A 26,778-nucleotide genomic window follows, 5' to 3' on the forward strand; every position below is an offset into this window, starting at 1 on the left:
CCGACCTAAGCCCCGAGGACACAGACTGGCCACTGTGGTCCCCATGCCATCCCCCCCGGAGAGCATGTGGACAGGACAGGCATGAGGGAATGGTGCAGTCTGGGCCACCTGGGAGGAGCGAGGCACCAGTGCTGATGAGCAGAAGATGCTAAGGGGCTTGGCGCCTCATTCTCTATGCGGACAGACACTCAGTAGGATAGTAAGTGATGGCAGAATGGGAAACAGAGGTTTGTCTTACTCTAAACAAATAACAGAATCCTGAAAAAGTAAAAGTATTGGCTCATAACTACGTGAGTATTCAGAGGAAAGCCATTCCCAGTTTTACAAAGGGAAACAAATTCCAAGTTTGTCTAGAGGCTGGGACTAGTTTCCTTATGTAAATGTATCCGAGTCCTTCACCAGATGGGAGTGCTGGAAACGCTGGGGCAATGAGTCCGAGCTCTGGCTCTCCCGGGCAAAGCCGGCTCCCCTCGGCCTTGTCATTGAGAGACGCGGAGTTGTGCAAGGAGACTGTGGTTGTGGGCCATGTGATTGCTTGCAGATGGATGTCTTCTGGATTCCCTCCACTCCTTCACAGATGCCCTCTTTTGACTCCCCATAACCCACCGTCCTTCTTCCTTCAACCCGTCCTCTGAGGACCCGGGAATTCACAGCAAACCAGGAGTGAGGTTCAGGACACTAGCACATAGTCCCAGGCTTTTTCTCCTCTTCCATGTAATTTATGCTTCATCCACAAACTTTAAAAGTTGTTTTGGAGAATAGTACTGTCTTTTCTTATGGCTGGTGGAGTTTTCTCTTCCTCCCAAGAGTCATGGGGAGTTCAAAAAGAATGTGATGAAATGAAACCTAAGTGGGTCATTGCCTCTAGTCAGCCATCTTCTCCAGAATATAGATCTGGCATTTTGCAGATCTGAAAAAAGAAAGTCAGTATGCCTATGGCCTTCAGTTACCAGTGTGCTAGGCTGGAAAAAGAAAAATCACTGAAAGTGACAAAATCACAAAACAAAACAAAACAAAAAACCCACAGCTGAAATAAGGAGTGAGAATTTCTCAGGTTCTGATTTACTCCACCGTAAAGATGATCAAGTCCCGCCCTACTGCCCCTTATGTTGACCATGGATAGATATTTCAGACAAGAAGCCAAATGCATAAACATGATTCTGGAGAGTTCAAAGAGAATATATGCATATATATTATATCATGATATACCTCAAAAAAAGCCTCTCAGGAGGGGGTTGGGATGACAGAAATTGATTTGTAGGGATAGGTCTTGTATGCCTGCTAGCCTAGATATTAGAACCATAGAACATTTTGTTGTTTTTTTTTTTGGTGCATTTTGTAAAAGACTTTTCACTTTCACAGTCCTGTGTGAGCCTCAGAGGAACCTGTGAAATGGGTTTTATGATCCCTGTTTCACAGATGGAAGGCTGGTGGGCTTACAGTACTCTACTGTTGGGTTTATATGGCATTTGCCTCTTCGATGCTGAAAGCACTTTGAAGTCAGTTACTCATTATCTTTGTTTAACCAGCATCTAAACACATTAGCTCTCCACCTGGTTACATAATACAATGAACATTTAAAATGTTACTGTGTGCGATGAGTGGGCCAACTATTAAAGTCAACATTTTATGAGGTGGGACTTTGTGTTTTTTTGTTTCCACAATGATTCTAATGTACAGCCAGGATTATACCCACTGATCTAGGGCCTAGAAAGTGTTCATCTACATTAACTTGGTCTTTGTTTTAGTCTGTCTATAAAATTGGTAAGGTGATACCTTTGTGATGGAAGTGGAGGAATTAAATGCAATGGTGGATATAAAATTGCTTAGCATATTACTTGGCAATAAAGAATAATGAATAAGTAGTAGGTATTATCATTGTCCGTAGTGTTCTTGCTGTCATTATGAGTGGTGATTTTTGATGACTGAACAGATAAATTATTTGTGAAGATGAAATAGCCTATCAGTGACAGATTTAGGGTCATATCACAGTTCTATTACTTTATTTTAGTATTAGTTCCACTATGAACATGCCAGCAAAGTATTACATCATTCTCAAAACTTCTCTGCCCTGGGCTCCTTTACTTGTTCTCAGATTGACTAAGGGACTCTTGGTAAATGGCAGGCAAGTCACTGAGCAGGACACAGACATTCCTAGCATCAGTTCTTGGGACCTTCCCCAGTCTGCACCTCTTGAGAATCAAGTAGGCAAGGCCCTTGATGGCGAGCCAGTAGACGCAGCCAAAATTCCTGGTTGAATTTAAAAGTGATGTAGGATAGTCTGTAGACTGAGTCTGAAGGGGGGAAGGTATGAAAATCATCTGGTTCAGGGTAGATAAATCCCACTCTTCAATAAGGTCAAACATGAAAGTGTTAATTTCTGACCTTCAATGAGGTCAAAAATGAAAGTAGAGACAGTGGATGGCCAACTTGTCCAAGAATTATGGAGCAGTCAACTATCAGGCACTGATCCTCTTTGAAACTTAATTCTCTCCCTAAGCTGTGAATTGGGTATGATAACATCATTCCTCCTTGCCTTGGTGAGAAAATCTGGTAGGAAAGCATTATGTGAACCCGACTTGAACACTGTAAATCTTTGCAAATATAAAGGGATCATCACTGATGTTACCAGACTCAGTTTAGTATATGATCTATTTTTTAAAAATCACAAAACGTGCAAAGTGAAATGAAGCAGTTTCTTCATAGACTATCTAGTTCGATACATTGATTTTCTTTTTTTTTCCCTAAGGATTGATCTCTCCAGAGGAGGAGGGAATTCTACCAGCAGACAGCTTTTATTTTATTTGTGTTGGATGCATTCTTTTTTTTTTCCATGATGCACTTTTTTTTTGGTATCATTAATATACAATTACATGAGCAACATAGCAACATTGTGGTTACTAGATTCCCCCCATTATCAAGTCCCCACCACATACCCCATTACAGTCACTGTCCATCAGCATAGTAAGATGTTATATAATCACTACTTGTCTTCTCTGTGCTATACTGCCCTCCCCATGCCCCCCCGCTACATTATGTGTGCTAATCGTAATGCCCCTTATTCCTCTTCTCCCTCCCTTCCCACCTTCCCTTCCCCCACCCAGTCCCTTTCCCTTTGGGAACTGTTAGTAGTCCATTCTTGGGTTCTGTGAGACTGCTTGATGCATTGATTTCCAACATGAAGAAAGCAAAACTGCAAAATCTTAATAACCTTGACCAAGGTCACAGTCTGCCTCCCAGTCTTTGAGCTAGTTTAGTGGTCATACCGCTTCACTTACAGATGTGGCATGGCTTAAGGGATTTTCCTGTAAGCATCTCACTTTTAATTTTTCTTGACGTAAATTGAGAAACAAGGCACATTTTCTAGGAGTGACTTTTTGCATGAAGACATACTTCATGTGAATCCATTTAGGTGGTCACTGAGTTTGATCATACTTGTTGAGTGAAAAAGAACAGGCTTCTAGATAATTATAAACCAGTCACATTTCCACAAAGCCATGATTAACTTATTCAAATATATAACAAGTGATTATATTCTAAGAGCAATTCAGCTAATTACATTGCATTAAAAAATTGGAAATAAATTAATTCTAAAAGCAAAGTAGATACTCAAGTTTTCTATGTAACAGATTGGGCATAAATATTTAATGCATATGAAATGTTTGATGGGGAGTATTTGGCAAACATACACTTGGGAAATAGGTCAACAAATTAAGTGATAATTGCTTTTGTGAAGCTTGGTTCATGAATTAGAGGAAATTAAACTTTGGAGTTTACAGATAGAGGATGTTCTCAGACCTACATGTCTTAATACTTCATTCTCTAAAATCTTAATATATGTTAATCTGTATTTCCCTCACATATTGTTTTTTCTACTCTATTTTGAAAAATAGAAAGGGTATTAAGCAAAACACTGGAATATGAGGAAGAAGATATGGGTTCCAAAATGTCCTTCTCATATATCTTGAGTGAATATGAACAAGAAGTTTAGCTATCTGAATATCAGTTTCCTTTGCTATGAATTGAATTGATTCATGATACATTTTTAAAATTCTAAAGTAATGTTTTAGAGTACCTATTGTGTGATAGGCACTAAAATACAGTAAAACAAGACAAATTTCCTGTATATGTGTAGCTTTAGTTCTAGTGAGAAAACTACATTTTCTTTTTTTTTTTTTAGATAATTATTTTTTATTGAGGGGTAGTTGACACACAGTATTACATTACATTAGTTTCAGGTGTACAACACAGTGATTCAACATTTATATACATGACAATTCTAGGTGCCAGCTATCACCATACCAAGTTGTTACAATATTTTGACTATATTCCTTATGCTCTATATTACATCCTGGTTACTTATTTATTTTACAATTGGAAATGCGTACTTTTTTGTTGTTGTTGTTTTTTGTTTTTTGTGAGGGCATCTCTCATATTTATTGATCAAATGGTTGTTAACAACAATAAAATTCTGTATAGGGGAGTCAATGCTCAATGCACAATCATTAATCCACCCCAAGCCTAATTTTCATCAATCTCCAATCTTCTGAAGCATAACAAACAAGTTCTTACATGGAGAACAAATTCTTACATAGTGAATAAGTTACATGGTGAACAGTACAAGGGCAGTCATCACAGAAACTTTCTGTTTTGCTCATGCATTATGAACTATAAAGTCAGTTCAAATATGAATACTCATTTGATTTTTATATTTGATTTATATGTGGATACCACATTTCTCTCTTCATTATTATTATTTTTAATAATAAAATGCTGAAGTGGTAGGTAGATACAAGATAAAGGTAGAAAACATAGTTTAGTGTTGTAAGAGAGCAAATGTAGATGATCAGGTGTGTGCCTGTAGACTATGTGTTAATCCAAGCTAGACAAGGGCAATAAAACATCCACGTATGCAGAAGATTTCTCTCAGAACAGGGGGGGTGAGGTTCTAAGCCTCACCTCTGTTGATCCCCAATTTCTCACCTGATGACCCCCCTGCGACTGTGCCTGTCTTAGGTTGTTCCTCCCTTGAGGAATCTTACCTGTCTCTGGCTAACCAGTCATCTTCTGGGGCCATACAGGGAAATGTAAAGTTGGTAAGTGAGAGAGAAGCCTTATTGTTTGAAATGGTTAGCTTTTTACTTCTTTGCATATTTATGCCCTGTGGCTTCTATGCCCAGCATTTGTCTTGAGGTATCTTTACCACTTGGAAGAATTATGATACTCGGTAAATTTGATATGAGGCATGAATTCTATTTAAGGGTTGTAATTAGGAAGGAAGAAGAAAAGCTATAGAAGTAGCAGGAGGCAGAAAACCTGGGAAGATTGATTATTTCTTTGACATATCTTCTTGTAGAGTAACTTCAGCATGTATAGGTTTTAAGCCACTACTTAAATTGCGCGCACACATTAACATAATAGGAGTATAGTTACATAACCAAAGCATATCTGTAATTACCAGCCATCTCCAGTGAAACCAAGAAAACCAGTTAGTCACCTTCGGCATTTGTGAAAACTTATCTATGATATGGTGGATATTGTCCAACTGAGCTTGAACAGTCTGAGAGAAATCAGACAAATTAGAACAACCCATTCCTGGGGAATGTTCACATCCCTTATGTTCTTTTAACAGTAAATAGTCTGTACTTGTAAGACTTTGGAGTGCTACAACTTGCACTTCTCCTAATTCTTGGTTGAGTTCCAACAGTGTAGATCCAGTCAAATCTGTTGTTTTACTGTATGCACAGGCCAGCTTAGATATCTCCTTCCTCATTCCCACGGCAAGTCCAGGAGCTGGTGGGATGAGTGCATCTACAGCTGTAGCAGTGCGTGGATCTTTGTTGGGGTTTTTTGATGATCATCTTCTGGCATGAGTCTTCCCAAGAGTGCTGATGTTGGAAGTTCTTTTTTTTTTTTTTTAGAAAACTACATTTTTAAGAAAGAAGTTTGCTAGTTATAGAAGTTTAAAATTGTAATGAGGTCAATGAGTGAGAAGTCTGACATCATAAAAGTGTGTGACAAGGCATCTCACTCCATCTGGAGAGGTCAGAGAAAATGTATCTAAGTTGAATTCTGAAGGAAAAATAGTTAATAGATATGAATTTAGAAGAAGATGCAGGACTAGGGGAGGTAGTTTTCCATGCAGAAAGAAAATTAAAATATTGATTTCTTTTACTCTCAATGGGTTAGTATGAGGCTCAAATTAAATTAGACATTCAAAATAATCAGAAAACCGACCTGTTTCACCCATTGGGTCCAGAGTCCTCTCTGAGTAGATGAGGCCTTTATGCAGTCATGGAAGGGACTGGGAGATGGTGACCTCTGCAAAGGTAGTTGGCCCATATCATTTGTTACTTGACTTAGCATGACCGGAGGAATAGGTCATGTTGAGGCAGAACATAGCCTGAACTCTGAGATCTCAAAGGCACTGACCCTTCAGCTTTTGTTGATTTATTTAATCTTTCCCAATTCTACCTTCATGATTTTGAGGTCAATTTCATTTAAAATACTGCCTTACATATCCTTAATTATCTCTTACTATTCCGGAGGCTAGCAGGGGCTGGCTGCAAAGAAAGCACCAACTTGGAATGAGCCACCATCACCTTTGTCATTTTTCAATGAGTCTCCCCCCACACCCTCTATAAGTGGTTCAAGTTCTCATCTAATAATTGGGAATGGTTATCAGGATCTCCACTGGCCTTCTTATTGCCACAGTGCTTTTTACCTTTTTACTTATTATTTTTTCTTAGCTCCAACAAGCCTACTCTTATATCAGCCAGTCCAAACTATGAGCTTTATTCTGATGCTCAACCACAGCAAGGTAAGAGCTAACCTTCATGACTGGTACTGTTACCAGACTTACTCTCTGAAGATTCAGGATGGGCTTCTTCTAAAGTCTCCACTTTTGGGAGAGAGGGATCATTAGAGTCATCTTAGAGGCTGTCTGCCACACCACAAAAAAGTGGGTTTTATGGTAAGTACATTAAAGCAAAAATCACCTGGGACTTAGCAGGAGGGATGCAACACATACTGGAACAAATGAATAGATCTACATTACAAACAAATCATGCAACCAACTGAAGGGAGAGGGAAAGAAAGGGGCTAACCTAAATAACATTAAAAATATTTTTTCCACTAGAAACTTTAAGAGTTAAAACCAAAATAACTGTGTGAACACAATACTCTCACTGGCAAATTTGTTTCTCACAGAACTACAGATTATTGATTCTGAAACTATACTGCATGCATACAAGGGATGAACAAATAAGTAAATAAATTGTAAATAATAGGATCCAGGTTTCCTGCTGTCAGATTAAGAAGTTATAAATAAACAAGAAAAGAAAGTAGAATGAATCCTATAGTAGGGGATTACAGTGAGGTATCAGTACAAACTCATGTTTGTTTTCATTGATAGATACATATACACAGAGAGAGAAGTAATTATAGGAGTGTTTGTGTGTGTGTGTGTTTGTGTACACAGGTAAGTGCACATCTATATATTTCTTGGCTCTATCCTAACTTATACTACCATAAATGAATTGATTGAGGTTGAAATCACTGGTGGTAAGTCGTGTTGATATCATGTACCCACCTCACTGTCAGGTGTAAAACGATGAAAAAACACTTTACCTTTCTGGTGTTATTCCTCCAAACCCATAACCCCAGACAAATCATGCAAGAACAACAGAAAAACAAACAAATACATTTAGGGACATCCTACAAAATGTCTGAACAGATACTCTTGAAAACTGTCAAAGTCATGAAGACAAAGAAAGACTGAGGACCTATGACAGACTGGGGGAGGCAAAGGGGTCATGACAACTAAATGCACTGTGGGGTCCTGGGTCAGATAAAGGGCATTAGAAAACTGGTGAAACCCCCAAAGGTCTGAACTTTCTGTGATGGTATTCTACAATGACAACTTTCTTTATTTTGATATACATATTCTATGATTGGACATATGGTCATGGGTATGTGGGAATTATCTATACTATTTTTACAACTCTTTTGTAAGCCTAAAATAATCTCAAAATAAAGGTTTTTAAAAGTCCCAGAGAGGGCAATACCCTTCCCAGGTAATTGGGCTTCTTCAGCCATTCTACCCCTGGGGCCGTTTGTCTACACTGAGCGCACGCTAAGAATCTGGCTTGGATCATGCTTCGTGATTTTATTGGGGGAAACTGGGCTTTAGGCAGCCTTGCAGAGTTACTGAAACAGACTGGACAACAGAGGAGTCTTTAATACAAGTCTGCATTTTCCCATAGGACATTTACAAGATTCTTTAGTGATGCAGGAAGCTGGAGGTGCTTAGAAGAGAGAGGAGCCTGGAATCTCTCTCAAGATACCTGCAGGATTTTGAAACTAAGGGAAATAAGCCAAAGACCTAGGCTTAAAATCCCTATGAAGCAGGATTTTCAGGGCTCAAGATGCAGAAATCAACCACCTCAAAGAAGAGGTTGCCACCTAAAGGCTATAAATGAACAAGAAGACAAAAGTCTGATTAAAAATGCAAAACCACTCCAACCCATCTCAACCCATAATGGTATTGTGGGGATCAGCCTCTCGCCCTGTATACCTAGTGGAAAAGAAGAGAGCCGTAAATGGGAAACGTATCATCTAGGTGTTCTGCGGTTCTTTCCAACACACGTCTGGCATATAATAAAAATATAACAAAAAAATACTAGACGTGTGAGGAGTCAAGGCCTTGTGAAAGATAATGGAGAGAAAAAGAAAAACAAATAATGGAAACAGATTCACAGATAATCCAAACATTGAACTTATCAGACAAGGACTTTAAGATAATGGGAATGATGTAAAAGAAAGTAGAGGGAAAGAAGGCAAAATAGATGAAAAGGTGGGTATTTCAGTAGAAAACTGAAACCATTAAAAAAATTAAATAGATATTGCATACCTGAAAGTCATGCAATATCTGAAATTAAGAATGTTTTGAATGGGTGTGTTGAGCATATTGGCCCGGTAAAAGTCAGTTTTAGTGAACTTGAAGATGGATCAGGAGAAAATATCAAATTTAAACACAAACAGGAAAAATATATATCTCTGACATAACACTGCTCAGTGAATAGAGCCATGTAGGACCCAAAGGAGCTAATATATTGGCCGTCCAGAAGAAGAGGACAGTATAAGGATGGGAGACATATTTGAGGAGACACTGGCTGTAATTTTCCAAAACTGATGAAAGTATCAACTACAGATTCAAGAGGTTTAGTGAACATTCATGGAACATAAGCTAGTTGCCCTGTTTTCTTCTCCCAGGCCAGCTTTGATGTCACAGCACAGAATGTCTATGGGAGCTACCCTGGCATTTGCTAATGTGCAACCTGAAAGCAAAGGAGTTAATCTCTTGACCACTGAAGTATCCAATATAAGATAAATAGGAAGACATGTACCTAATCTTGATTAGCTTAAATGGAGCAGAAAGATGAATTGTGAATTTAAATGTACACTTAAGGATTAAAATAAATAAATCTCAACAGATAGGTACAGAAGATGTGTTACTTGTAACAAGATTACCTCCAGTTAGATGAAAGGGGATTATATGGATGTACTCAGTTTTTGAACGGACTTTTGAACAAAGGCTATCATTTGTTAAAAGAGAATTTGAGGATGTGATACTAGGATGAATCAATTATTTAAGGATGACTAATTAAGCAAACTCTGTTAGCTTTCTTTCTGTAATTGTAACCAACTTCTTTCTGCCATTCTTGTAATTGTGGGAGGTGCAAAGAAAATGATCAATATGTCACAATTTCAGCCATCAGTTAATGTGTAGATCAGAGGAGAATATGAGAATCATTTTCTGATTTCCAGAAATAAGTACAAACACATGACACCCTTTAGTTCACATAAGAAATTCTAATTTCTAAAAGAGTCTATGAGTCTTAAGGTTCAATGATAACTTATCTTGCCCCAAATCATACAGACAACACTTGGAAGAACTGAAATAGTCTAAATTCAAGTCAGCCTTCTCTGTACATTATTTATTCTTCACTACATGCTACACACACATAACCAGAAGGTAAGGTGGAAAGGGGAGATGTCACAGAAAGGTAGAGATGACTATGGGCTTCAGAAGGAGGAAAGACCTACAGTAGGATGAAGCATTTAGGTCATTAGGAATTCCTTATAAATGGGTACATCATCTCATACCATCTGCCTTACTGTTATATACAATGTGTGGCCATTAAAGTTTGCAAAAAGTGATTTACAGAGACAGAGACACTTTCTACTTCCTCCAAACTTTAGGACAGAAACATGCACATTACAAATTAAATAAGAGATGCAACATTGAGCTTCATCCCTTTAGTATTTGGAAATGTTTGCCCAAGTGTTAAAGGGCTATGAATTCTCTTTAAGGAAGGGGATTAAAAATTGTTGTAAATTGATAGAAAGACTTAAGATCCAAATAACTAGAGAGAAAACTAACTACATCAACAGTTAGGGGCTTGTCAGTTTTTAATAAGGCTGAGTTATGATTAAGTTATAATTATGATGTTAAAATCATGCAAAGTAGTAAAGACCAAATGTAAGATGTGCTTATTGAATTAGACAGCGTGAATGGTAAATAGTAGTAATTAAACAACACTCATTTCATATTCTAGTATAGTATGTTTGTCATTCTGCTATTTGTTATTCAAAATATTGTAATGCAATTCTCCCAATTTAAAGTGTAAGATATATTTTTTAAAGTTTATGAGTAATTACGTATTTTTGTCATAGAGCAACAGTATTGGTGTGTATAAAAAGGCAAAGGGTCTTTTGGGACACTCAAAGCTGAGTTCAAATGTCACCATGTTAAACAGCCTTGCACCGTGAGGGTGGGTCACCTCGCCTCTTTTAGTGACAATTTCAACTATAGAATGAGAAAATGATTGGATACAGCCCAGTTCTGCCTTTGATCTGTGCTCTTTAGATTAGTCTCAGGGTTTCTCACTGTCCTCAGATCCATATTCAGAAGTTAAAAAAATTCAAATCATTATTTCTTAGGCCTGCTGTGAGACATGATGGAAATTATTTAGGGAAAAAAATGGTCATCACAATGTTAGTGACTCTGAAATGTTACCTGTGGTTGAAGTAATCATTGTACTTTTGTTGTAGCTGTCATCCCTGCATTATCCAGCCCATCTCCCCATTGTGGGAGGACTGAAGTGATCAGGAACCTCTGTCTGACTCAAGAACAATCACCTAGATTGTTAATGCAGTCACCTAGCCACAGTCACTATTGGATTCCTCTGGAAGCTGAGATGAAACAAGTGTAAATAAGTTTCCATCAGTAATCAAAAGGCAATGGACTCTGGTTTCAGTTAAGAAATCTCTTTAGGCCCATGAAATATTATGCGAATCTGACCTTCAGACAATTGACAGCTGACGTTGGCCAATTACCATTTTCTTCCTGACTCTGTTACTATTTGTGCAACCTTTGATTTCACTTTTCATTCACTCATTTATTCTTTCACTTGTTTGTTTCTTCATGAAAAATAAATTACTATGGAGCAGGTACCAACTAAGGCAGTTAGAAGTAAAGATGACCAAGACAGTGTCCCTTCTAGCAAAGAGAAGACACTCTTTTGGGTGCATTTGTATTGAAATATACCATGCAAATTCCCACAACTGGGAATACACTCCTGAGACAAAAGACACAATTCTCAGTTCTAACTGCTGAGATCAAAGTCATATAGAGGTTACTGTGGAGCTGAATGTGGAAGAAGGAAAGAATTTTTTTTTTAATCTTAATGTACTCTTTATCAAAAATGTAAGGATTAGAGAAGACATTTTTAAAGGAAATAAAAATGGAAAGTGTATTATAAGTAAAGATAAATACTTATTGAGCATCTTCTCTTGCTAGACACTCTTCTAGGCACTAGAGATAAGGTAGTAAACAAAATATACTATTTCCTTTTTTAGGCAAGTTTGCATTCTGTGCCAAAGCATAATGGAATGAACCATAGCATGAAGAAGAGACTGATAATTGATTTTGACTGGGTTTGGGGTCTAAAGAGAATTCAAATGGGAGCGAACTAGGGATCAGGTATAAAATCGAGATAGTGATATCTGCTTAGCTGGCAACTGATTTAAGTTGTCATGGGGTCTCACTCCCTGAATGCAGTCCTACTGGAGTCTGAGAGATCCTTTCTAGGGCTCCTTCAGCCTTTCCTCATGTCAAGCATCTCTCTGTCTGAACTGTGAGCTGTTCAAGGAAAGGGGCTACAAATTGCATATGTCACTATCCCCAGTCCTAGTAACCAGTATAGAACAGGTATCCAAAATATTTGCCAGTAAAGTTGCTGAATATAAATTCAAGAACTATCTTTGTATCTTTGTGTCTATCATCTACATCAAATAGGAACTTTAATGTTAAAAATAATATGACCTAAGATGGGGTCAAAATTATCAAGTGCTTAAAGATAAATCTAAGGAAAGATGTATTAAACTGTTATATTAAAAACCATAATACAGTGTACAAGGGTAACAGAGTAATGTAATTTATAATATAATCTCTCCTTATATATACACATATTATGCATATATGGATAGGGAGAAAGACCATGTTTATGGATTTGAAGACTCAATATTGTAAAGGGATTCACTTTCCAAAGTTGATCTATAATTTGAATAAGTTCTAGTCAATATCTCAGTCAATTTGTGTGTAAGTCTGTGTATGTATGTGAAAAATGATAAACTCATTCTAAATTTTATGTGGAAATGCAAAAAACAGAGAATAACCAAGATGATCTTGAAGAAAAAAATTCTGGGCTCATACTATGAAATGTCATTACTTGTCATAAAGCAGTAGCACTTACAAAGGATGGTGTAGTATTGGTATAAGGTTAAAGATACATCCATGAAATTCGAGAGTTCAGAAACAGATCCACACATGTAAGGTCAGTTGATCTTTGACAAGGGTGGAACTTCAATTCAGTGGAAAGAGTGGTCTTTTTTCAAACAGAGCTGGGTCAGTATTAGGTGAAATGGACTTCTGTGTAACAGGTGAATAAAGAAAACATAACAGAATATCTTCATGGCCATGGAGTAAGCAAACTTTAAAAAAAATTAACTGGTCACAAAAAGCACTAAGCAAAAAAAAAAAAAGGAAAAATAATAAATTAAATTTTATTAAAATTAAAAGCTAAAATATAGCCTGTAATTGGGAAAGGAAGGGGAGATAAAGGTATCTGTGGGTTCAGCAAACTGTGGGACTATATCATGCTCCTTAGCAGCAAAGCAGGAGTATGCCAGATGCTCAGAATGTATGAGTCTTAACAAATATCTTGTATTAATCAATGTTTGCATATTTAACATATACAATTGACTCTTGAACAGCACAGGAATTAGGGGCACCAATCCCCTGTGCAGTCTAAAATCTGCATATAACTCTCCCAAAATTTAATTAGTCATAACCTACTATTGACTAGAAGCCTTACCAATAACATAAAGTGTGGAGTAACACATATTTTGTAGGTTATATGTATTATAAACTGTATTTTTATAATAAAGTAAGCCAGAGAAAAGAAAATTTTTTTCTAATTGTCACAAATTTTTCCAATGGTTATTGAAGAATATCTGTGCTAAGTGGACCCACGCAGTTCAGATTTGTGTTATTCAAGGCTCAGCTATATAACTTAACAAAATACAAATTCACTGGTAGAATAGAGGAGAGTATACCATAGATATCAAAGTAATGGGGGATTTATCTTGGATTCTGGATCCATAGTGACTTGAGTTTAAATATTTTCTCAAAACATAATTAGCTGTATTAATTAATTTCTCTGGTCACTAGCATACTCAATGAAGTAGAGAGAAGCGATGATAGCATATACCTTACGAGGAAGAAACACATGTAATGTATTTTCTGCACAGTGCTGGACATTAGGAAATCATACATTAATTGAGATCTTACCTACATGACATGCTTTACCATAGTTGTAGTGTATTGGTATATGCATTTCTTTGATGTATTCACAAATATTATCAGCTTTTATTTCTGTAAAGGATTTAACAATGGCAGGTATGCATTATAATACAAACCCAAAACTCTCTACTTCTGTCATAAATGTATGGATCTATGTAAATTTATCTTTGTTTCTACACAAATAACCAAGACCTTATGTGATAACCTTTATTAAAGACTGTATTAGAAGACTGCTCAACTTATGATTACCTGACATCCCTAGAAAGTAGGAAAAAAATATCTAAGGTTATTGAACACCTGCTGTGTCTCATGTATTTTACATGTATTTTCTCATTTAATATTTCCAACAATCTATTGAATGAAATATTACTTTCCTCATTTAACCAGGAAGAAAATTAAGAAACAACATAATTCAGTAATTTTCTCAACACTACAGAGCCACTAAGTTGTAGAACCAGCATCCCCACCTGGATTTACATGCATTTTTCAGTGCACCAGATTGTCTCCTTGACCTGCAACGTTTTATATGTTATAGAGATCATAAGACTTGTATATTAGTGGATTTAGTAGCAGGTAAAAGCATCATAAGAGTCATAAAAGGAGAACTTAAAGTATTCTGGCAGACAAGATAAAGATGGAAACATTTGGAATTATGAGTGTCAGTAAAACTTCCTGTTTTGGGTGTTTTTGAACAAGACTTTTTTTGTAAATTATTATACATATTTGTATTCTTAGCCTTTTACTCTAATTTCTTATCTAGCCTTTAATTCTAATTTGGTAGGACCAAATCTGCCTTATAGTCTATATACAGGCAAACTGCAGTGATACTGTGGGTTCAGCTCCAGATCGTTGCAATAGAGTATCACAAATAAATTGAGTCAGGTGAAGTTTTTGTTTCTCAGTGCATGTAAAAGCTATGTTTACATAGTATTGTAGTCTATTAAGTGTGTAATAACAGTATATATAAAAAAACAACGTTGAAAGATACTTTATTGCTAGAAAATGCGAACCATCATCTGAGCTGTCAGTGAGTTGTAATCTTTTTGCCGGTGGAGGGTCTTGTCTCCACGTTGGTGGCTGCTGACTAATTAGGGCTCTGGTTGCTGAAGGCTGGGTGGCTGTGGCAGTTTCTTCACATAAAACAACAATGAAGTTTGCCAAATTGATTGGCTCTTCCTATCAAGAATGATTTAATCTATAGCATGTGATGCTGTTTGATAGTGTTTTACCCATAGAACTTCTTTCAAAATTGGGGTCCGTCTTCTCAAACCCACCACTGCTTTATCAGTGAAGTTTGTCTGGTATTATAAATCCATTGTTGTCATTGCAACAGTCTTCCCTGCATTTTTGTCGAGAGAAGATTCCATCTCAAGAAACCACTTTCTTTTCTCATCCATAAGAAACAGCTCCTCATCTGTTAAAGTTTTAACCTAAGATTGCATCAACTCAGTCACGTCTTCAGGCACCACTTCTAATTCTAGCTCTTGTTATTCCTACCACGTCTGCAGTAACTTCCTTCACTGAAGTCTTGAACCCCTTAAAGTCACCCATGTGGGTTAGAATCAATTTCTTTCAAATTCTTGTTTATGATGGTATTTTGACATCTTGCCATGAATTACAAATGTTCTTAATGGCATCTAGCATGGTGAATCCTTTCTAGAAGGTTTCAATTTCCTTTGCCCAGATCCATCAGAGGAATCACTATGGCGGTTACCTTACAAAATGTATTTCTTAAATAGTCAGACTTGAATGTCAAAAATCCTTAATCCATGGGTGCAGAGTGGATGTTGTGTTAACAAAGCATAAACATATTAATCTCATTGTCCATGTTCACCAGAGCTCTTAGGTGACCAGATGTATTGTTAGTGAGCAGTAATATTTTGGAAGAAATCTTTTTTTCTGAAGAGTAGGTCTCAATAGCAGGCTGAAAATATTCAGTAAACTATGTTGTAAAAAAGATGTGCTGGCATCCAGGCCCTGTTGTTCCATTTATGGAACATAAGCAGAATAGATCTAACAAAATTCTTAAGGGCCCTAGGATTTTCAGGATGGTAAATGGGGACTGGCTTCAACTTAAAGTCACCAGCTGCATTATCCCCTAACAAGACAGCCAGGCACTGACTTCTCTTAGTTGTGGAAGTCCTAGATGGCATCTCCTGCCAACAGATGCTGTTTTACCTACAGTGAAGGTCTATATAGTGTAGCCACCTTCGTTAATGATCTTAGGTGGATCTTCTGGAAAATGTACTGTAGCTTCTACATCAGCACTTGCTGCTTCCCCTTCGCTTTTATGTTATGGGGACGCTTCTTTCCTTAAACCTCATGAACCACCCTCAGCTCGCCTCAGTTTTCTTCCACAGCTTTCTCCCCTCTCTCAGCCTTCACAGAATTGAAGAGAGTTCGGGGCTTGCTGAGGATGGGGCTTTGGCTTAAGGGAATGTTGTAGCTGGTTTGCATTTCTACCCAGACCGCTAAAACTTTCTCCATGTCAGCAATAAGGCTGTTTCTCTTCTTTGTCATTTGTGTGTTCACCAGAGGAGCACTTTAAATTTCCTTCACGAACCTTCCCTTTGCCTTCATGGTTTGGGCTGCGTCCACTTTCGACAGGACCACTGAGGTACATCCCTCTGAAGTTATTCAAATTATTCAACCATAACCTGTGCTGCCTGCTTAGCTGTCTTTGCCCACTCCTTTTTCTGAAAACTGCAAGTAAGTCCCCACCGTTCCCTTCCCTCCTCTTTCTGCCGCCCGTTTCCCTTTGGTGCCTCCCTCCGTGGTGCGCCACGCCTTCTGTTCTGGAAGAACCGCAAAAACTTCTTCCTTGACGGCTGTCATTTTTGTCTCTGTGTATCTTACTATGCCTGCTCAAAGCAGGTCCTGGGTCCATTCTTAGGACCACCTGACTTCAAAAATAAGTAGATAAATAGGCTAAAACACATGTACTTTATATTGACGGATGGTGACTAAGTAGAAATTTCTGCTTAGACTGGATTATTTTAATTTTTTTTCTTTTTGTATATTTGTTTCCATTAAAAAGTATTGATCAGCAGTAGGGTAGTCACTCTCTAATTAGTAGTGACTGATTATGTAAGAGTCACCGCTGTAGACCCAATTATACCTTATTTTACTGCACTTTGCTTTATTGTACTTTACAGATATTACCATGTTTTTTAAATTCAAGGTTTCTGGCGACCTTGTGTCAAATAAGTTTATTGGCACCATTTTTCCAACAGCATTTGCTCACTTTGTGTCTCTGTGTCACATTTTGGTAATTCTTACAGTATTTCAAACTTTTTAATTATTACATTTGCTATGATGATCTGTGATCAGTGATCTTTGACATTACTATTGCAATTGGTTTGGGCACCATGAACTGTGCCCATATAAGATGGCAAACTTAACTGATAACGTGTGAGCTTTGACAGCTCCACTACCAGCCATTCCCCCATCTCTTTCCCTCTCCTTAGGCCTACCTACTCCCTGTGACATAACGATGCTGAAATCAGGCCAGTCAGTAGCCTTACAGTGGCCTCCGAGTGTCCGAGTGACAGGAGGAGCCACACGTCTCTCACTTTAAATTAGAAGCTAGAAATGACTGAGCTTAGTGAGGAAGGCGGGAGGGAAGTTCAGGGCCTGAACTGCAGTTTTCCGAAGAGAGGAGTGGGCAAAGCCAGCTAAGCAGGCAGCGCAATTTATGGTTGAATAATCTGAGTAATTTTGGAGGGACAAACCTCAGCGGTCATGTACCTGGCCCTGCAGTGCCCTGGAATAGAGAAGTCTGACAAAATGAGGCCAGTGGGAAATACAGACTCTGGATTGGTTGGTTTTCATACTAAATGCGTTTTAGTCCTTTGGGGCTGTTATAACAAAATAACAATGGACTGGGCAGCTTATAAACAATAGAAATGAATTTCTCTATTGCTCACAGTTCTGGAGGCTGGCATGTCTAAGATCAAGGCCCTGGCAGGTCCACTGTCTGGTGAGGACTCATTTCCTGGTTAAAGATGGCCTTCCTCTCACTGTGCACATGGATAGGGAAGGACTAGGGAGATTTCTGGGGTCTCTTTCATCAGGGATCTGCCCTGATGCCCTAATCATCTTCCCGATCCTTTAACTACAAAGAGGTTGAGGTCAGGTTTCAACATAGCAGTTCTGGGGGGACACACACATTCAGTGCTCCAGTGAACATGCTGGCTGCCAAGCTGTTACCTCTGGGAATGGTAATGCTGGGAAGGGCAGTTTTCTGTGGCTGCAAAGCCCTAAAGGCCAAACCATCAAGAATATGGAAACTAAGCAAATACAAGTCAATACAAAGGCTCATAGACTCATGTAGTGTTTATCAGAGAAAGTCTGACGGCACCCTAGCAAGTGAGTCTCTGCAGGATAATACTTGTGCTAGGTGTCAAGAAATATTCAAACCTATGAGGAAAAAACCTGCAGTGCCATACATTGTGGTTCCAGGGATTCTTCCCTTCCGGAGAACATGCTAGCCACTTCCTGAAAACAGTATTATTTAGATCTGTAGTTACTGTACTCCTTTAAATTCATTTGTCTTTCCTGATAGTTCCCTGGCCATATGTTTTTTGGCATTCTTTTTAATTGGTGACAGATGGATGAAGAAACTTGAGATCCTACATCAAATTCCATGCTCTTACGGCACTTTCGAAACGCCACAGTAACAGAAACACACCTAGTGACAATTCTTAAGCAACTATAGCTTCCCCTAAACTCAGCCTAATAATGGTCATTCCTGAGGTTGGGGGCCAGGTCTGCTGCTGGGTGTGAAGCTCTGAGGAGAGTATCAACTCAGGCTCTCTGTGGATCTGTGAAGCCATGTCCTATCTCCCTTTCAACACCCATCTTCTGCAAGAGCGTGAATTCTAGTGTGATTAGACATTGAATGTATTGTATTTTTAAATGTGAGGAGGCACCAGGCATTAGAGGAAGAGATAGAAGTTCTATTAAATGATATTTCAGCAAAGAGAACAAAGAATGTATACATCCAATATTGGTTCAGTCACAACTCATTGTCAAGGAAAATATATGAATGAAAGTTCATAGGCATTAGAAATGAAGGCATCACCTCCTTGTTAGCTAAGCGTGTGAATGGAACTGCATGCACTGCACTCTGTCAACTCTCCTGCAGCATATGATTCAGGGCTACAGCCAAGAGGCTGCACAGGAACTAAGGCTTTCTCCCTTGGTTTCCCCAGACATGCAAGAGGCTACATTCTTCTCACTTGCCCCCAATCCAGACTTCTTATACTTCATCCCCTTTTCTGCAGGAAAGAAAGAGGATGCAAAATTATGCAAAATACAATATGAGTTCTTCAAGGGGCCTGCGTGCCTCATCACCACAGCTTCTGAATCCAAGATTTCTGTACCTATCTCTTGGCAGTCACCACTGGGCACTGAGAAGAGCCCAAGGGGATCACTTGCACTCTTCATACATTCCCCTTTGCTCTAATTATGTAACAATAGCCCTACTTCCTCCTGATAAGAAAGTCAATTACCCTTTTCAGAAAGATGACTCATTTCATACCTGTGGTTCCTAGACACAAGGAGACAAAAGTGTGTAGGCAGCAGTACAGCTAATGTTTCAATGGGACTCATGCCTTGAGCCCTGTGGAAATGTGCCCAGGGACATCTAACCTTATGAAATGGGTGGAGGCGTTAGGTGTGATGTCAAGGGGCACAACTCTTGCTTTCACCTCTTGGTTCCTGCATACAAGTATTCTTTCTGCTGGGGCACTGATCCAAACCATGGTCTTTGAGTTAGTGCATGTACTGTGATCTGCAGGATGGCACCTTCTCCCACAGAGTGGTGTCCCCAGGCTGGTACTATGACTGTGCCTTCCGCAGGTTATCCCAAAGTTGTAGCAGACCAGCAGGCCCCAGGTGCCATGGTCTGGATACAACCTGTGAATACTATGGCTATGGGCTCACTCGCACACCTCTCTAGCAAAGTAGGCTTCCTGCATGATCATGTGGTATGTGGGATTTCATGCTGCCTTCTATTAAGTGTGTCTGTGACTCTCTGTGGTGTTGCTGATTATAATCCTGACAATTTGTGGGTTTTGACAGGTAATAGACCATCAGGCCTTTACTGTTTTGTGTACTATCATCCCGATTGCTATGAGTGAGACACATGTGCAACAGACAGTCCTAATGTCAACCCTGGCCCACAAAGGAGGACTGCTGTTGAACATTGTATTTTTGGTGCTGCTGTACACTGTCCCCCAACACATCCCTGTAGCTTTTGTATGTTATGCTCCCATGGGATGCTGCATGGGATACAACAGTGTAGACTCTAACATGCCCACTTCTCTGAGCCTGTTAATCCCTTCCTTTCCCATCTGCCCCAGCAATTCTTGCATTTTTTTCTCACCATGTGATAAGACTTTCTCCATGCTTCCAGAAACCATCTTTATATTGAATTCACACCATCTCCTGGGGGCCTTTCCAGAGTATTAAGTCTTATATTTCAGGAGAATAAATCCTTCCCAATCCAGTCTGATGCCCTGATTCCTGACCCAGCACCTTCAGGTCCCATCCACATATAGTCCCCCAATTCTATAGGTATATGCTGGCAAGAGCCCTTAGCTCCTTTGAAAAACAGTGCCTTTTCTCCTTGATGAGGCCCAGTACATAGATCCAGTGTCTAAAGCAAATTAATCCTAGTCATAGACCCGGTGTCCAGAGGAGGTGGGGACACATGCTGAGCAGGGTCCTCCCCTCTGGCTCTCTTCTGGAGGAAGGGGAGGAACGCAGGGGCGGGCTGGCTCTTTACAGGGAGTGCTCTTCACATCTGCAGGCTCCAAGGATTCAGAGGAATCCAGACAGTTTAAATCTACAGGGAAGAATTGAGAGTATCTGTCCATGTGTTTAATGCATTTGTTGCATTAAGGTCCTATACTGTCACCCGCACGACCCTGCCTTTTTGATTGGACAGACCTGTTTGATTGGACAATTAACCTTCTTTAACATTTAGCCACTGTGCTAATAAAGTCCTGTTTGACTTTTTCTTCCTTGCCTTCTGCCGTCCCACTATTAGATATGCAGCCAAAGAGGCTGATGACTTTCATGCCTGGCTTTGATTTGTTCCTTGTCCTCAGCTTTCTGTAGAGCACCTGTGACTGGCACTAAGCAATAACTACCCATCCCCATTATCTGTCTAACCGCTATTTTCTCCATACGCGGTGGAAGTGATAACAAACAGACTGAGTGAGATGCTGTCTCTACTGAACCCTACTGATGCCCAGTGAGGCCTCGCTGCCAGTACAGTGATGCCACTACAACACTTAATCTCATCACTTCCTTTCTCCGGCTGCTTTCCATATTGAGTTTGCCAGTTGAGGTCTCCGGAAGTCAACGCTGGGACATAGTTTGGTGTACAAGACATTAATTAGGGATCATCAGCTGAACAGAAGAGGCAGGAAGCCAGATTGGGCAGGGGAAGTCAAGCTGTGACACCAGCTGGCTTGACAGCGTTGGTTACCCTGTAGGCACCTCTGGTGTGGGACCATTAATTATTTTTCCCAGTCACTGGATTTCAAATACCCCAAAAAGGACATGACTTCATGCCTTGTGAGGTGGCTTCAAGTAGCTGAGTTGGAGGCTGAAGGAGCTGATAGCTGGGGCAAGTCTCCCAATCCCATGCTCCTGTCTGAGTGGCAACTCCTTCCTTGAAGGGTGACCTCGGAGGAGCAAGACCTTGAATGACACACTTTGTAGCTACAGTACAACTGCCCAAATCAGGAAATTAACAGAGATGGCATTCTGATAACTGAAATGCAGTCTACATTCAAATTTCACCAATTGTTCAATTGATTTCCTTTATAGCATTTTTATTCCTAATTCACTGCATTTAACTGTCATTTTTTATTCCCCTGTAAATATGCAATAATTTCTCAGTTTTTCGTAATATTGAAATTTTTCATGGATACAGGAGCATTGTTTTATAGAATGTCTCTTAATTTGGGTTTGATAGATATCTCTTTATGATTAAAATATGCATTTCTACAAGAAATACTATACAAATTATTCTGTTGCTCTTAACTCTTAACACATATATTGCTCTGTTTTTCCCCTCAAAATAAAACAGAAAAGTATTGTATTTTCTTCAGTGTACAGATAAGGAGACCAGGTGCAGAAAGTTTAATAATCCCACAGTCTATGGAATAAACAGCATGTAATCCAATTTAGGATTGGATTTTAAGGCCTGTCTTCTTCACAGTACTTCCTACCTCACGAGCCATACCTATGGGTCACCTTCAAGCTTTCCTGTCTTTCAGAAGCAACCATTGTTAGCTAAAAAATATGTATGTTCAAAGTGCACCCCAAATTGCTCAAATTATAAACTTCAGACTTTAGAGAAAGGCGCCTGTGCTTTGAGCACCAGCCCCTGATCCTGATGCTCAGGGAGTCTGGGACATGCGAGCACAGGCTTCACGCACACGGTCCGGGCTGTCTGGTGACCGCACAGCTACAAGCCCGGCTGCTCCCTCCATTTTCAGACTTATATTTGCTGCCAGACTTGAGATTTCAGGGGAGTCGGGGAGCACAGGCTGTTCTAATTATGGCTTTGGCAATTCCTTTAGCGTCTCTGAGCATGTTCCTTAACTGACTAACTGAGGTTAATGATCGGTCTCCTATGGAAGTTTTGAATAATACGTTAGGGATTGGTAATCAATAGACAAATAATAAATCCAAGCAGTTCTAACTGTTCCTGCTTTAAAATGTTTTTTTTGTTTGTTTTTCTCACATTTTACTCAGAGTGCGAAGAACTGGGAGCGACCCCTACTTCCTGCCGTCTGCCACGTTCACACTCAACTCTGAACCCTACTGAACAGTTTGGTGAACGCTGCACCTGCTTTGGCTCTATTTCTGCTCACTTGCACCCATATTTAGCCACACATTTAGGACTCCAGAGAATAATTTTATTTTTCTTAAATAATTAGTATTCTTTCTCTTAGAGAACTGATTGATTCTCCCATCACCTGCTTCTGAATAAAAATATAAGAAATACCCTGGAATCTGTTTTAGTCCTGTTGGGGCTACTATACCAAAAAACCATAGACTAGGAAGTTTAATAAAAATTTATTTCTCACAGTTCTGAAGGATGTCAAGTCCAAAGATCAAGGCGGCCACCAGTTTGACGTCTGGTGAGACAGCTTCCTTATAGCAGGCTGTCTGTTTACATGTTGGAAGGGGCTAGCAAGTTTCCTGGGTCTCTTTTATAGGAGCACTGACCCTGTTCATGGGAGTCTGCCCTCATGACGGGATCACTTCCTAAAGGCCCCACCACCCAGGACCATTATACTGGTGAGTAGGGTCCAACACATGAATTTTGCAGGGGCAATGGGGGGAGAACATGCAGTCTACAGCATTTGCACCTTGGGAAAAAAGTAGTGTTAGATAGATAAATTTAGCATTTACTCTGAACTCCATATTCAATCACAAAGTTCCTAAAAGAGAAAAAATGAAAATGCTATTCTCTGAGTACAACAAGTTTGTGATTCACGCTCCAGCCACCAACAGAACACTAAGCTTACCTCACAGCATGCCTGTCTTTGATAGTGGTTTTAATTTCCCGTATAAATATCACAGGTTGAGTGGCATTTCCTTTTGTATTTATCTGATGTTAGGCTTTTACTCAAAGTAATTCCTCACTTACTTCCTGAGTATTTCTCTACAAGATGGACTGTGGTATCTGCTTAAGTAGGAATTCAAAAGAAAATTAACTCATCCCTGCCTCTCTGCATTTTTGAAACATTTGGCAGTCTCTGTGTTGGGCACTAGATGCAAAGATGGGTGTCAGTGTTCTGGCCTTTGATTTGCCCAGGGCCTCATGAAAAAGATAATTCATGCCATACTTGCTAAGAACCCAGGGCACCAGCTCCAGAGGCAGGTTATCGGTGTAAGGGGCCTGTCCTTGTGGTTCACCAGGTGTGTGAACTCCAGTAAACTGATTCACTTCTCTGTAGTTTGCCTCTATGAAAAAAAGTTGAATAAGTAAGCACTGAACTATCTTGTCCATTTCAAATTGGAAGTGTCTGCACCATTGCGGATGGCATAACCGTTTTCATCATAAATATAATTTATTTAATGGTGTTGAATCCATTTTTCTGATTAAAATCAAAACACACATTTCAGAAAAATATTTTTTAATTAAATGTTCTTCTGCTTTACCGAGGCAAGAACTCTAAATGTGTAGGTGTGTTGCCTTGTAGTTTTTTAAGAGTTGGAGATCTATGCATATCTTAAAGTCTATATGTAGTTTCATGTTCTATTATATATGCTTTCTTGGAACCTTCAAAATTCTTTAGAAACCTCCTTTTAATATTTTCATTACATACTTCCAATGTACCTTATACGGCCATTCTTTATTGCTGGATGTGTAAGCTTTACAGTAAGTTTAGAAATAAAGCTGTAATAATTTTTATGCATTTCTGATTATTTTCCTCAGTAGTTTCTTTACTTAATCTTTCCCCTTAAATATTGTCTTTAATATGCTTAAGAGATTGTGGTTCAAATTCTGATTTGATATGATTTAAAAACAGAAAGCAAGTAAAGAAGGTAGGGGGGAAGGAGGAAGGAACCCAGCTTGGCTGAGCGTTGAGTCTGGTCCCCACGAGCTCTGTTTCAGGGGAAAGGCTGGAGTTTAGGGGTGTGACACAGCCAAGCTGGGGCTCCTTAAGGCTGGAGCTGATCTGCAAACGCAGTCCTGGAGTGGGTTCATTAGAAGCCGCAGGAAGTAGGGATTTTGTTTCCAGGGGTCAGAATAGAGTCAAGAGATGCTCTATGGGCCCCACTGGGGCCTGGGTCCAGAGAAGAAAAGAAAGGCCCCCCTGAATTATCCAGGCCTTAGAAATGATGGCCCAGGAAGCACTCACATTCACAAGGCGGAGTCTGCTCACACACAGGCTCTTTAAGGCAGAGTTTACTCATACAAACAATGGAATTAGCACACAGGACTGTCTCTACGGTTTGTGGGGAAGATTACAATTTGATAAATATTGAAATGGTAAGCATAATCCTGGAATGTGGTAAACGTTCAAGATGTGTCAGTTTAATCCAGCTACACTGTTATTTTTTACAACAAATACTTTGTTTCCCTTGCAATTGTTACCAATTTGTAATTAAATATTTGTTACTGTTTTGTTTTGTTTTGTTTTTGTCTCCTTGACCTGCTGTTAAGCCACATTAGGGAAGGAACTAAGTCTATTTTATTCATTAATGTTTTCTTAGCAAATGTTTGTTAAATTGATATTAATATCTTTTAGGCTTCTCTTACCTCAATGATTTCAGTGTAACTGGCTTAAACTAGAGCATTTCATGGTGTCTGGGACTGAAATTTCTCCTCAATTTCTCTTGCTTCTTAGCTCTCAAACTAATTGGTCTCTTCTCTGCAAGCCTGCCTGCATTTACCAAATTGAAGAGCTGAACCTCCTCCACATTCTACTCCCACTAATCAGCTCACAAGGTTATTAACTTTTAGGAAGGGATGTCATGGCAGCAACTCAACTCCTCCATGATCTTGCCCCCAGACACCTCTTTGTACTCTCCTTCACCTCAGAAACAAAGAAAATACTTTTTGTCTATGCATAAAGTTTTTGTCTGCTTTGCTGGAGTCTTCTTTGACATCCCAGAGTCATAGTTTGTATACTAAAGTCCCAAAGAGATGATTTCTTTTGTAAAACAAGAAGGAATGACCATGAAGGCCCCTTGTCCTGGAGGGGAGCAGCAAGAGTGCTGTGGAGTAAAGTACAATTGCTCAGAGAGAAGGTACAGCAGTGACTGGAAAGAATATTTGTGCAGAACTAGTCATTCAGAATAGTTCTGGGCTAAGTTTGATGCTGGTTACTCTCTAGATTCATTGGAATAATTGCTCAGTGCTTCAAGTACATGGGAGAAATAAAAGCCTATGGGACAGCAGACTTGACAGATGTTTGTGAATCACAGCTATAGTCCCTCTGCTCTGAGCCAGCAGAAAGGACTTAAACAGGACTAGTTTCTAGGGAATGATTCATGGAGCAACAGCTATGTAATTATTTACATCTTCCCTTTGCCTCGGTACTAGTAAGTCTGGGAAAGAGAAAATATAAATATTTTGTTGCACTGTGAATTTACTGCTGTTCTTTAAGCTTTGGGTCTAATAAAATATGTTCTTACAGCTTGGCCACAGTACAATGGTCTGGAAATTTGCCACCACCTTCCACTTACCCAATGCTTTGGTCATTAAGTTAGCTCAAGCAGATGCTCCATAAGTGTTTGGCGAAGAAACGAATATGAACGGATGCCTGTAGTGGATGCTGCTCCACAGCAACTCTATTTTTTATAATAATATTTGACCTATGAAGTTAAAATTAACACAAACTCCTGTGGGCACCATATATAGATCTCTTCTTGAATTAATATGTTATAAAAACAGGGGCTGGGATGTTTTATTTATGTAGGTCACTAATTCTTGGGGGGAGAAGTCCACTGAAGGGTGAAATGACAAAGCAACTTGTTATCATTAGTTTTTAGAGGGAAATATGGAGTTTTCAATTAATGTTCTTTTTAAAAATAATATACTTCAACAATTGAGCAGACATCTATTGATCATTTGAATATATACACATCCAGGCCCAGAATTCTGGCTATCTTCACACATGGCTTAAAATTTCAATGTATCTTTTTTTTCTTGCCAGACTTTAAACTCTTCTAAATGAAGAACAGTAGGTTATTTCAGTCTTTACCATCAGGCACACATCAGACTGATGGACCAAAAGCACAGACTTGTTATGCTTTGATAAATGATTGAGCACCTATATGTACTTCACACTTATATACTGCCTATAGATAAT

Source organism: Manis pentadactyla, chromosome 3 (assembly GCF_030020395.1).
Source record: "Manis pentadactyla isolate mManPen7 chromosome 3, mManPen7.hap1, whole genome shotgun sequence".
Lineage (NCBI taxonomy): Eukaryota > Metazoa > Chordata > Mammalia > Pholidota > Manidae > Manis > Manis pentadactyla.